Source organism: Oncorhynchus tshawytscha, linkage group LG28 (genome assembly GCF_018296145.1).
Source record: "Oncorhynchus tshawytscha isolate Ot180627B linkage group LG28, Otsh_v2.0, whole genome shotgun sequence".
In the NCBI taxonomy this organism is placed as follows: Eukaryota; Metazoa; Chordata; class Actinopteri; order Salmoniformes; family Salmonidae; genus Oncorhynchus; species Oncorhynchus tshawytscha.
The window spans coordinates 41,983,980-41,996,517 of NC_056456.1; the positions used below are offsets into that span (position 1 = coordinate 41,983,980).

Below are 12,538 nucleotides of genomic sequence, written 5' to 3' on the forward strand. Positions count from 1 at the left end.
GCTGTTTGCTGATTGCTGTTTGCTGGGCTCTGACAGACCTGGGCCCTGACCGTAAATCTCTGTAAGACAAAAATAATGGTGTTCCAAAAAAAGGACCACGAATACAAATTCTATCTAGACACCGTTGCCTTAGAGCACACAAAAAACTATACATACCTCGGCCTAAACATCAGCACCACAGGTAACTTCCACAAAGCTGTGAACGATCTGAGAGACAAGGCAAGAAGGGCATTCTATGCCATCAAAAGAAACATAAATTTCAACATACCAATTAGGATCTGGCTAAAAATACTTGAATCAGTCATAGAGCCCATTGCCCTTTATGGTTGTGAGGTCTGGGGTCCGCTCACCAACCAAGACTTCACAAAATGGGACAAACACCAAATTGAGACTCTGCACGCAGAATTCTGCAAAAATATCCTCCGTGTACAACGTAGAACACCAAATAATGCATGCAGAGCAGAATTAGGCCGATACCCACTAATTATCAAAATCCAGAAAAGAGCTGTTAAATTCTACAACCACCTAAAAGGAAGCGATTCACAAACCTTCCATAACAAAGCCATCACCTACAGAGAGATGAACCTGGAGAAGAGTCCCTAAAATAACTGGTCCTGGGGCTCTGTTCACAAACACAAACACACACTACAGAGCCCCAGGACAGCAGCACAATTAGACCCAACCAAATCATGAGAAAACAAAAAGATAACTACTTAACACATTGGAAAGAATTAACAAAAAAATATAGCAAACTAGAATGCTATTTGGCCCTACACAGAGAGTACACAGCGGCAGAATACCTGACCACTGTGACTGACCCAAAATTAAGGAAAGCCTTGACTATGTACAGACTCAGTGAGCATAGCCTTGCTATTGAGAAAGGCCGCCGTAGGCAGACATGGCTCTCAAGAGAAGACAGGCTATGTGCTCACTGCCCACAAAATGAGGTGGAAACTGAGCTGCACTTCCTAACCTCCTGCCCAATGTATGACCATATTAGAGAGACATATTTCCCTCAGATTACACAGATCCACAAAGTATTTGAAAACAAATCCAATTTTGAAAAACTCCCATATCTACTGGGTGAAATTCCACAGTGTGCCATCACAGCAGCAAGATTTGTGACCTGTTGCCACGAGAAAAGGGCAACCAGTGAAGAACAAACACCATTGTAAATACAACCCATATTTATGCTTATTTATTTTATATTGTGTCCTTTAGCCATTTGTACATTGTTAGAACACTGTATATATATATATAATATGACATTTGTAATGTCTTTACTGTTTTGAAATTTCTGTATGTGTAATGTTTAATGTTAATTTTTGTTGTTTTTCACTTTATATATTCACTTTGTATGTTGTCTACCTCACTTGCTTTGGCAATGTTAACACATGTTTCCCATGCCAATAAAGCCCTTGAATTGAATTGAATTGAATTGACAGAGCCAGAGAGAGAGGGAGCAAGAGAGAGAGGGAGACAGAGGGAGAGAGAGACAGAGAGGGAGAGAGAGAGAGGGAGAGAGAGAGAGAGACAGAGAGAGAGAGAGACAGAGCCAGAGAGAGAGAGAGACAGAGAGAGAGAGAGACAGAGAGAGAGAGAGAGACAGAGAGAGAGACAGAGCCAGAGAGAGAGGGAGCAAGAGAGAGAGAGAGACAGAGGGAGAGAGAGAGAGAGACAGAGAGAGAGAGAGAGGGAGAGAGACAGAGAGAGAGAGAGGAAGAGAGAGAGACAGAGAGAGACAGAGAGAGACAGAGAGGGACAGAGAGAGAGAGAGAGGAGAGACAGAGAGAGAGTAGAGAGAGTAGAGAGAGAGGGAGAGAGAGGGAGAGGGAGAGAGTAGAGAGAGTAGAGAGAGAGAGAGACAGAGAGAGAGAGAGAGAGAGAGAGAGAGAGAGAGAGACAGAGGGAGAGAGACAGAGGGAGAGAGAGAGAGACAGAGGGAGAGACAGAGAGGGAGAGAGAGAGAGACAAGAGGGAGAGAGAGAGACAGAGGGAGAGAGAGACAGAGGGAGAGAGAGAGAGAGAGACAGAGGGAGAGAGAGACAGAGCCAGAGAGAGAGAGAGACAGAGAGAGAGAGAGAGAGAGAGAGAGAGAGAGGGAGCAAGAGAGAGAGAGAGACAGAGAGAGAGAGAGACAGAGAGATCTAACAGCTGCGTATATTGACACAGTAAGTAATAGATGTACTACTCACATTTGGATGGACAGTTGCCCCACAGTTCATTGTCTTGGTAGTTTGTTTCAATGGCACACCAAAGCCGTCTATCAGAGGAGTCTACCAAGGTGCAGTCTCCATACCATTGGTCTTTGTACAGGAAAGGAAACTGACAGGGACGCCCAAATGCGTTTCCTTCGATGGTAAAGAGTTCTGAAAAGGGGACAGTGGTTACTGGTTACTGTGTGATCTGTATGTAGTTCAGTGCTCAGTGTGACGTGGGTTTTAGACCCAAAGGGTTTTACTATATTAGTGTGTCTGCCATCTTGCCTCCCTGTGTGACCTTGTTGAGGAACATGGCTTTCTATACTAACACTCTTACGGGGACACTGGCTGTGAGTGTCTCTCTCTTTCTCTGTGAGTGTCTCTCTCTTTCTCTGTGAGTGTTTCTCACTTTCTCTGTGAGTGTCTCTCTCTTTCTCTGTGAGTGTTTCTCACTTTCTCTGTGAGTGTCTCTTTCTCTGTGACTGACTGAATGTGTCCCTGTGTTACTGTACGTTCTGGAATCTCAGGGGAAAATGTCAACATTTCAATAAAATATACTGTTTGATGTAGTTATATTTAACCCGTAATCTATAAAATATACTGTCTGATGTACTTATATTTAACCTGTAATCTATAAAATATACTGTCTGATGTAGTTATATTATAACCTGTAATCTATAAAATATACTGTCTGATGTAGTTATATTTAACCTGTAATCTATAAAATATACTGTTTGATGTAGTTATATTTAACCCGTAATCTATAAAATATACTGTCTGATGTAGTTATATTTAACCTGTAATCTATAAAATATACTGTTTTGCTTGTTGTGTTGTGTGTTGAGACTTTGTCCATTTTGTCTAAAATTCATTTTAGAATCCTAATAAATGAGAACCTTGTGACTCTAATCCCGTACCTCTGTGGGTCCTTGAGCAGGGGCCATCCGTTGTTCCAGAGATGGTCCAGCGACTCCGAGGCCCCGTGTCTCTGGACAGCACTAGATCATTGTTGTCGTTGATGTGCAGGTACAGAGTCTGCCCTTTCAGTGTGAGCAGTGTGTTGTTACTGCACTCCCACTGCTGGAGGAGGCTCTTCTCATCACAGTCAGAATACACCAGCGTACTACCCTCTGTCTTCCCAGAAACCCCAGCACACTTCCTGTTGTTGGTGTAGTAGATACGTCCACCTGACACCCAGCGTGCCAGCTCCTGTCTAATGCCACTTTCTGCATTGAAGAGGTTGAAGGGACCGTCTACAAAGAAAAATTACAACAATCACTAACCAGCATTGACATAATAGGCGAACATTTGAACACTTTAATTGAACCCTCTATCATAAGGACTTTCTAACAGTCGTAGGGCTACATAACACTGTTATAGAGCTATATAACACTGTGATAGGGCTACATAACACTGTCATAGGGCTACATAACACTTATGGAGCTATATAACACTATCATAGGGCTACATAACACTGGTATAGAGCTATATAAAACACTATCATAGGGCTACATAACACTGTCGTAGGGCTACATAACACTGTTATAGACCTATATAATACTGTCGTAGGGGTCCATAACACTGTTATAGAGCTATATAACACTGTCGTAGGGCTACATAACACTGTTATAGAGCTATATAACACTGTCATAGGGCTACATAACACTGTCATATATAGCTCTATAACAGTGTTATGTAGCCCTATGACAGTGTTATGTAGCCCTATGACAGTGTTATATAGCTCTATAACAGTGTTATGTAGCCCTAACACTGCCATAGGGCTACATAACACCGTTATGGAGCTATATAACACTGTTATAGAGCTATATTACACTGTCATAGGGCTACATAACACTGTTATAGAGCTATATAAAGCACTGCCATAGGGCTATATAACACTGTCGTAGCGCTACATAACACTGTCATAGAGCTATATAACACACTGTCATAGGGCTACATAACACTGTTATAGAGCTATATAAAACACTGTCATAGGGCTACATAACACTGTTATAGAGCTATATAACACACTGTCATAGGGCTACATAACACTGTTATAGAGCTATATAAAACACTGTCATAGGGCTACATAACACTGTTATAGGGCTACATAACACTGTTATAGAGCTATATAACACACTGTCATAGGGCTACATAACACTGTTATAGAGCTATATAAAACACTATCATAGGGCTACATAACACTGTTATAGAGCTATATAAAACACTATCATAGGGCTACATAACACTGTTATAGAGCTATATAACACTGTCATAGGGCTACATAACACTGTCATAGGGCTACATAACACTGTTATAGGGCTACATAACACTGTTATAGAGCTATATAACACTGTCATAGGGCTACATAACACTGTTATGGAGCTATATAACACTGTCATAGGGCTACATAACACTGTTATGGAGCTATATAACACTGTCATAGGGCTACATAACACTGTTATAGAGCTATATAACTGTCATAGGGCTACATAACACTTATGGAGCTATATAACACTGTCATAGGGCTACGTAACACTGATAAAAAGCTATATAACTGTCATAGGGCTACATAACACTGTCATAGGGCTACATAACACTGTTATAGAGCTATATTACACTGCCATAGGGCTACATAACACTGTCATAGGGCTACATAACACTGTTATAGAGCTATATAACACTGTCATAGGGCTACACAACACTGTTATAGAGCTATATAACACTGTCATAGGGCTACATAACACTGTTATAGAGCTATATAACACTGTCATAGGGCTATATAACACTGTTAAGAGCTATAGACCACTGTCATAGGGCTACATAACACTGTTATAGAGCTATATAAAACACTGTCATAGGGCTACATAACACTGTTATAGAGCTATATAACGCTGTCATAGGGCTACATAACACTGTTATAGAGCTATACACCACTGTCATAGGGCTACATAACACTGTTATAGAGCTACATAACACTGCCATAGGGCTACATAACACTGTCATAGGGCTACATAACACTGTCATAGGGCTACATAACACTGTTATAGAGCTATATAACACTGTCATAGGGCTACACAACACTGTTATAGAGCTATATTACACTGTCATAGGGCTACATAACACTGTTATAGAGCTATACACCACTGTCATAGGGCTACATAACACTGTTATAGAGCTATATAAAACTGTCATAGGGCTACATAACACTGTTATAGAGCTATATAACACTGTCATAGGGCTACATAACACTGTTATAGAGCTATATAACACTGTCATAGGGCTATATAACACTGTTAAGAGCTATAGACCACTGTCATAGGGCTACATAACACTGTTATAGAGCTATATAAAACACTGTCATAGGGCTACATAACACTGTTATAGAGCTATATAACGCTGTCATAGGGCTACATAACACTGTTATAGAGCTATACACCACTGTCATAGGGCTACACACCACTGTCATAGGGCTACACAACACTGTCATAGGGCGACACTACACATTTAAAAATAGATCAGCAAATGGTTATGATATTAAGCTGCCAGTACAAGACAGGACAGGAGTTAGAGATAAACTAATAACCAATGAGATGAACAACAGACCTGTTTCAGGTGTAAACTAATAACCAATGAGATGAACAACAGACCTGTTTCAGGTGTAAATTAATAACCAATGAGATGAACAACACACCTGTTTCAGGTGTAAACTAATAACCAATGAGATGAACAACATACCTGTTTCAGGTGTAAACTAATAACCGATGAGATGAACAACATACCTGTTTCAGGAGCCCCCAGGGTGGTTTGAATGAAGAGCATCAGTACTGTTATCATGATGGTTGTCATGGTCCCAGTTGGGTTGTGACTGACATACAGACGTCCTATAGCAGAGTGGAGTGTTCTGTACGACTGGGTCTGCTATTTAATAACATGACAGTCTCTGTCACATGACAGCTTTTTTTCTCTCTATCAACGGATGTTGTCGAGACATTTCAACACTTTTCTAGTGAATGGGAGGTGCACTGACACATCACTATGTCAGGGTTTACGATTCGCAGAAAACACTGTGGTTTTTAAAAAATATGTTCTGCGTATTTTACACGAACCACAAGTCATGAGACAATAGTCAATGTCTGAGCCCCAAATGGCATCCTATTCCGATATAGAACCCTGTGGGCCCTGGTTAGAAGTAGGGCACGACAAAGGGCCCTGGTTAAAAGTAGGGCACTACAAAGGGCCCTGGCTAAAGGCTAGCTGTCAGACTACCTGGCTAACGGCTGGCTGTCAGACTACCTGGCTAACGGCTGGCTGTCAGACTACCTGGCTAACGGCTGGCTGTCAGACTACCTGGCTAACGGCTGGCTGTCAGACTACCTGGCCAACGGCTGGCTGTCAGACTACCTGGCTGTCAGACTACCTGGCCAACGGCTGGCTGTCAGACTACCTGGCCAACGGCTGGCTGTCAGACTACCTGGCTAACGGCTGGCTGTCAGACTACCTGGCTAACGGCTAGCTGTCAGACTACCTACCTGGCTAACGGCTGGCTGTCAGACTATACCTGGCTAACGGCTAGCTGTCAGACTATACCTGGCTAAAGGCTAGCTGTCAGACTATACGTGGCTAACGGCTAGCTGTCAGACTATACCTGGCTAACGGCTAGCTGTGAGACTATACCTGGCTAACGGCTGGCTGTCAGACTATACCTGGCTAACGGCTAGCTGTCAGACTATACCTGGCTAACGGCTAGCTGTCAGACTATACCTGGCTAACGGCTAGCTGTCAGACTACCTGGCTAACGGCTAGCTGTTTTACTCTACCTGGCTAACACCTAGCTGTCAGCCTATACCTGGCTAACGGCCAGCTGTCTGTTTAATAGTTACCACTCTTTCAGGAACACACACTTGACCCTGACCCCAGGGAGTGAAACTAGTCTGCTGTGAAAACACTTAATGCGAATGCTCTGATTCATCCTTGAGCACACAGAAAGAGAGGGATGTGTGTGTGAGAAAGAAGAAGTGGTACCATGGGGCCCCAGGGAGCTATGGCTTTCACCACCCTGCACCCTTGAAGACGGGAAGGACAGAGGGGACGTGATTCACCAGAACACAGGAAGTAACTGGCTGATTGCCAAGGAAGACAAAGACCAGCTATGTCTACTATCCAACTGGAACCTATAGACCAGCTAGGTCTACTATCCTATTGGAACCTATAGACCAGCTTGGTCTACTATCCTACTGGAACCTATAGACCAGCTAGGTCTACTATCCTACTGGAACCTATAGACCTACAGCTAGGTCTACTATCCTACTGGAACCTATAGACCTACAGCTAGGTCTACTATCCTACTGGAACCTATAGACCTACAGCTAGGTCTACTATCCTACTGGAACCTATAGACCAGCTTGGTCTACTATCCTACTGGAACCTATAGACCAGCTTGGTCTACTATCCTACTGGAACCTATAGACCAGCTTGGTCTACTATCCTACTGGAACCTATAGACCAGCTTGGTCTACTATCCTACTGGAACCTATAGACCAGCTTGGTCTACTATCCTACTGGAACCTATAGACCAGCTAGGTCTACTATCCTACTGGAAACAATAGACCTACACCTAGGTCTACTATCCTACTGGAACCTATAGACCTACAGCTAGGTCTACTATCCTACTGGTACCTATAGACCAGTTAGGTCTACTATCCTACTGGTACCTATAGACCAGTTAGGTCTACTATCCTACTGGTACCTATAGACCAGCTAGGTATACTATCCTACTGGTACCTATAGACCTACAGCTAGGTCTACTATCCTACTGGTACCTATAGACCTACGGCTAGGTCTACTATCCTACTGGAACCTATAGACCTAAAGCTAGGTCTACTATCATACTGGGACCTATAGACCTACAGGTAGGTCTACTATCCTACTGGAACCTATAGACCAGCTAGGTCTACTATCCTACTGGAACCTATAGACCTACAGGTAGGTCTACTATCCTACTGGAACCTATAGATCAGCTAGGTCTACTATCCGACTGGAACCTATAGACCAGCTAGGTCTACTATCCTACTGGAACCTATAGACCTAAAGCTAGGTCTACTATCATACTGGGACCTATAGACCTACAGGTAGGTCTACTATCCTACTGGAACCTATAGACCAGCTAGGTCTACTATCCTACTGGAACCTATAGACCTACAGCTAGGTCTACTATCCTACTGGTACCTATAGATCAGCTAGGTCTACTATCCGACTGGAACCTATAGACCAGCTAGGTATACTATCCTACTGGTACCTATAGACCTACAGCTAGGTCTACTATCCTACTGGAACCTATAGACCAGTCAGCTAGGTCTACTATCCTACTGGAACCTATAGACCAGCTAGGTCTACTATCCTACTGGACCTACAGCTACTATCCTACTGGAACCTATAGACCAGCTGGGTCTACTATCCTACTGGAACCTATAGACCAGCTAGGTCTACTATCCTGCTGGAACCTATAGACCAGCTAGGTCTACTATCCTACTGGAACCTATAGACCAGCTAGGTCTACTATCCTACTGGTACCTATAGACCTACAGCTGGGTCTACTATCCTACTGGAACCTATAGACCAGCTAGGTCTACTATCCTACTGGAACCTATAGACCTACAGCTAGGTCTACTATCCTACTGGAACCTATAGACCAGCTAGGTATACTATCCTACTGGTACCTATAGACCTACAGCTAAGTCTACTATCCTACTGGTACCTATAGACCTACAGCTAGGTCTACTATCCTACTGGAACCTATAGACCTACAGCTAGGTCTACTATCCTACTGGTACCTATAACCTATAGACCAGCTAGGTCTACTATCCTACTGGAACCTATAGACCTACAGCTAGGTCTACTATCCTACTGGAACCTATAGACCTACAGCTAGGTCTACTATCCTACTGGAACCTATAGACCAGCTAGGTCTACTATCCTACTGGAACCTATAGACCTAGCTAGGTCTACTATCCTACTGGAACCTATAGACCAGCTAGACCCTACTGGTACCTATAGCCAGGTCTACTATCCTACTGGTACCTAACCAGCCTACTATCCTACTGGAACCTATAGACCTACAGCTAGGTCTACTATCCTACTGGAACCTATAGACCAGCTAGGTCTACTATCCTACTGGTACCTATAGACCTATCCTACTGGTACCTATAGACCAGCTAGGTCTACTATCCTACTGGAACCTATAGACCAGCTAGGTCTACTATCCTACTGGAACCTATAGACCTATAGACCAGCTAGGTCTACTATCCTACTGGAACCTATAGACCAGCTAGGTCTACTATCCTACTGGAACCTATAGACCTACAGCTAGGTCTACTATCCTACTGGAACCTATAGACCAGCTAGGTCTACTATCCTAGACTGCTAGGTCTACCTGGAACCTAGACCTACTAGGAACCTAGGTCTACTATCCTACTGGTACCTATAGACCAGCTAGGTCTACTATCCTACTGGAACCTATAGACCAGCTAGGTCTACTATCCTACTGGAACCTATAGACCTACAGCTGGGTCTACTATCCTACTGGAACCTATAGATCAGCTAGGTCTACTATCCTACTGGAACCTATAGACCAGCTAGGTATACTATCCTACTGGTACCTATAGACCTACAGCTAGGTCTACTATCCTACTGGAACCTATAGACCAGCCAGCTAGGTCTACTATCCTACTGGAACCTATAGACCTACAGGTAGGTCTACTATCCTACTGGAAACAATAGACCTACAGCTAGGTCTACTATCCTACTGGAAACAATAGACCTACAGCTAGGTCTACTATCCTACTGGAAACAATAGACCTACAGCTAGGTCTACTATCCTACTGGTACCTATAGACCAGTTAGGTCTACTATCCTACTGGTACCTATAGACCAGCTAGGTCTACTATCCTACTGGAACCTATAGACCAGCTAGGTCTACTATCCTACTGGAACCTATAGACCAGCTAGGTCTACTATCCTACTGGTACCTATAGACCAGCTAGGTCTACTATTCTACTGGTACCTATAGACCAGCTAGGTCTACTATCCTACTGGAACCTATAGACCAGCTAGGTCTACTATCCTACTGGAACCTATAGACCAGCTAGGTGTACTATCCTACTGGAACCTATAGACCAGCTAGGTGTACTATCCTACTGAATTTGACTTGAGCTTTTCACTTTAATACTAACTAAGAACTTGTCCTCAAAGGCCAACCAAGTTTCCAGGTGTGTTAAGACGGTTTTTATGAGCAATAGCTTTGTAGTGAATGGTGGGGCAGAGAACTGAACCTGAGACGCTGGTGTGAAAGGTAACCACCGTTTGTAAAGCTCCACTTGGGTTAATCCAGTTGGTAGGAACTGTAACGTGGCTCATATAGCAAGGATCGCTACAGCATCAAAAGCAGCAGTGAAATGTAAGACAACAGCAATGGAGACTTAGCCAGGATTCTCAACCATCTTCTCATTTGGTTGTTATGAGTCTTTATGGCTGGAGCAAAGCCAATAACACAGGATGATTAACACCAGTGCATTTGCTTCAACGGAAAGAGTGATAGATTGGTATTGATTCATTGATAGTGATAGATTGGTATTGATTCATTGATAGAGTGATAGATTGGTATTGATTCATTGATAGAGTGATAGATTGGTATTGATTCATTGCTTTAACGCCTACGATGCACAAAGACAGAGCTGCATTATCATCAAAACCACAGTTGGGCAATATTCAGGCAGACACAATTCTCAGAACAACCAATAACACGGGTTCCCCACCCACCAAGCAGAGAAAATCAGAGGAAATGCATGATGCTCTGTCATCTATCAGAATCACTATCCTGTATGTTTCATCTGATTTCCCACTGCATTATAGGTTGTTCTTAGAATTGTGTCTGCCTGAATATTGCCTAACTGTGATATGGACAATGATGCACCTCTGTCTTTGTGCATCGTAAGCGTTGCGGTGGACACATAACATCAGTACCTGGAGACACAACATCCTGATATGGGATTGACAGTTGTTGGCTAACCTGACTGATACCTCTAAGTCAGTAGGTAGAGGACAGCTAACCTGACTGATACCTCTAAGTCAGTAGGTAGAGGACAGCTAACCTGACTGATACCTCTAAGTCAGTAGGTAGAGGACAGCTAACCTGACTGATACCTCTAAGTCAGTAGGTAGAGGACAGCTAACCTGACTGATACCTCTAAGTCAGTAGGTAGAGGACAGCTAACCTGACTGATACCTCTAAGTCAGTAGGTAGAGGACAGCTAACCTGACTGATACCTCTAAGTTAGCTTTGGGAAACCACATTGAGAGTCTGTCTATTGGTTGGACTCTCTGGGTTGTGCATCATTCTGGCAATGGAAAATAACCCTCCCACAACATAGCCTCTACACTACAATAAAATGTGTCTTGCCAACAAAGGCATATGTATAATCTCCAGGAGCTCTTCTTATCAGATGTAAAGTGAAATGTGTCCATCACTATCAAATCAAACAGATCAAGAGATATAATTTGCCCGTTATAGCGCCGCCGTCGATGTGAATATGTCAGTTCTTGACAGTGTTTTGAACATGTGTACAGAACATGAACATGTGAACCAAGTTTTGTTATAATACCGTTTGATTTATATGCATTTATGTACCAGGTCACGCCAATCTGAATATTCATTGGTCAATATTGTTGTATGTCTGGAAAATGTTGAGAGACATTGGTCCATAGATGTGATACCAAATATTATTTTATTAGGATCTCCATTAGCTTCTCCTAGCTTGTTTCCATTTGGTTTGGTATTTTAGTAGGATCCTGTTGCATAAGCAGCAGCTACTCTTCCTGGGGTTCCACACAGAACATGAAACATAATACAGAATTACATAATACAGATACATCATTAGACAAGAACAGCTCAAGGACAGAACTACATTTATTTTTAAAAAGGCACACGTGGCCTACATATCAATACATACACACAAACTATCTGGGTCCAATAGGAGAGAGGGGTTGTGCCGTGAGGTGTTGCTTTATCTGTTTTTTGAAACCAGGTTTGCTGTTTATTTGAGATGGAAGTTCCATGCAAAAAAATAACTCTATACTTTTTTTGTTTAACCTTTATTTAACTAGGCACGTCAGTTAAGAACAATGACGGCCTAGGAACAGTGGGTTAACTGCCTTGTTCAGGGGCAGAACGACAGTTTTTTCCTTGTCAGCTCGGGGATTCAATTTAGCAACCTTTCGGTTACTGGCCCAAAGCTCTAACCACTACCTGCCACCCATATATTATACTGTACGCTTTCTTT

General features: G+C 42.9%; 1 pseudogene; it reads right to left on the bottom strand.

Moving 5' to 3' along the window:
• LOC112240723 overlaps positions 1-6,135 on the bottom strand; it is a 58,028-nt pseudogene extending 51,893 nt beyond the window's left edge.
• Between the last annotated feature and the right edge of the window lie 6,403 nt (positions 6,136-12,538).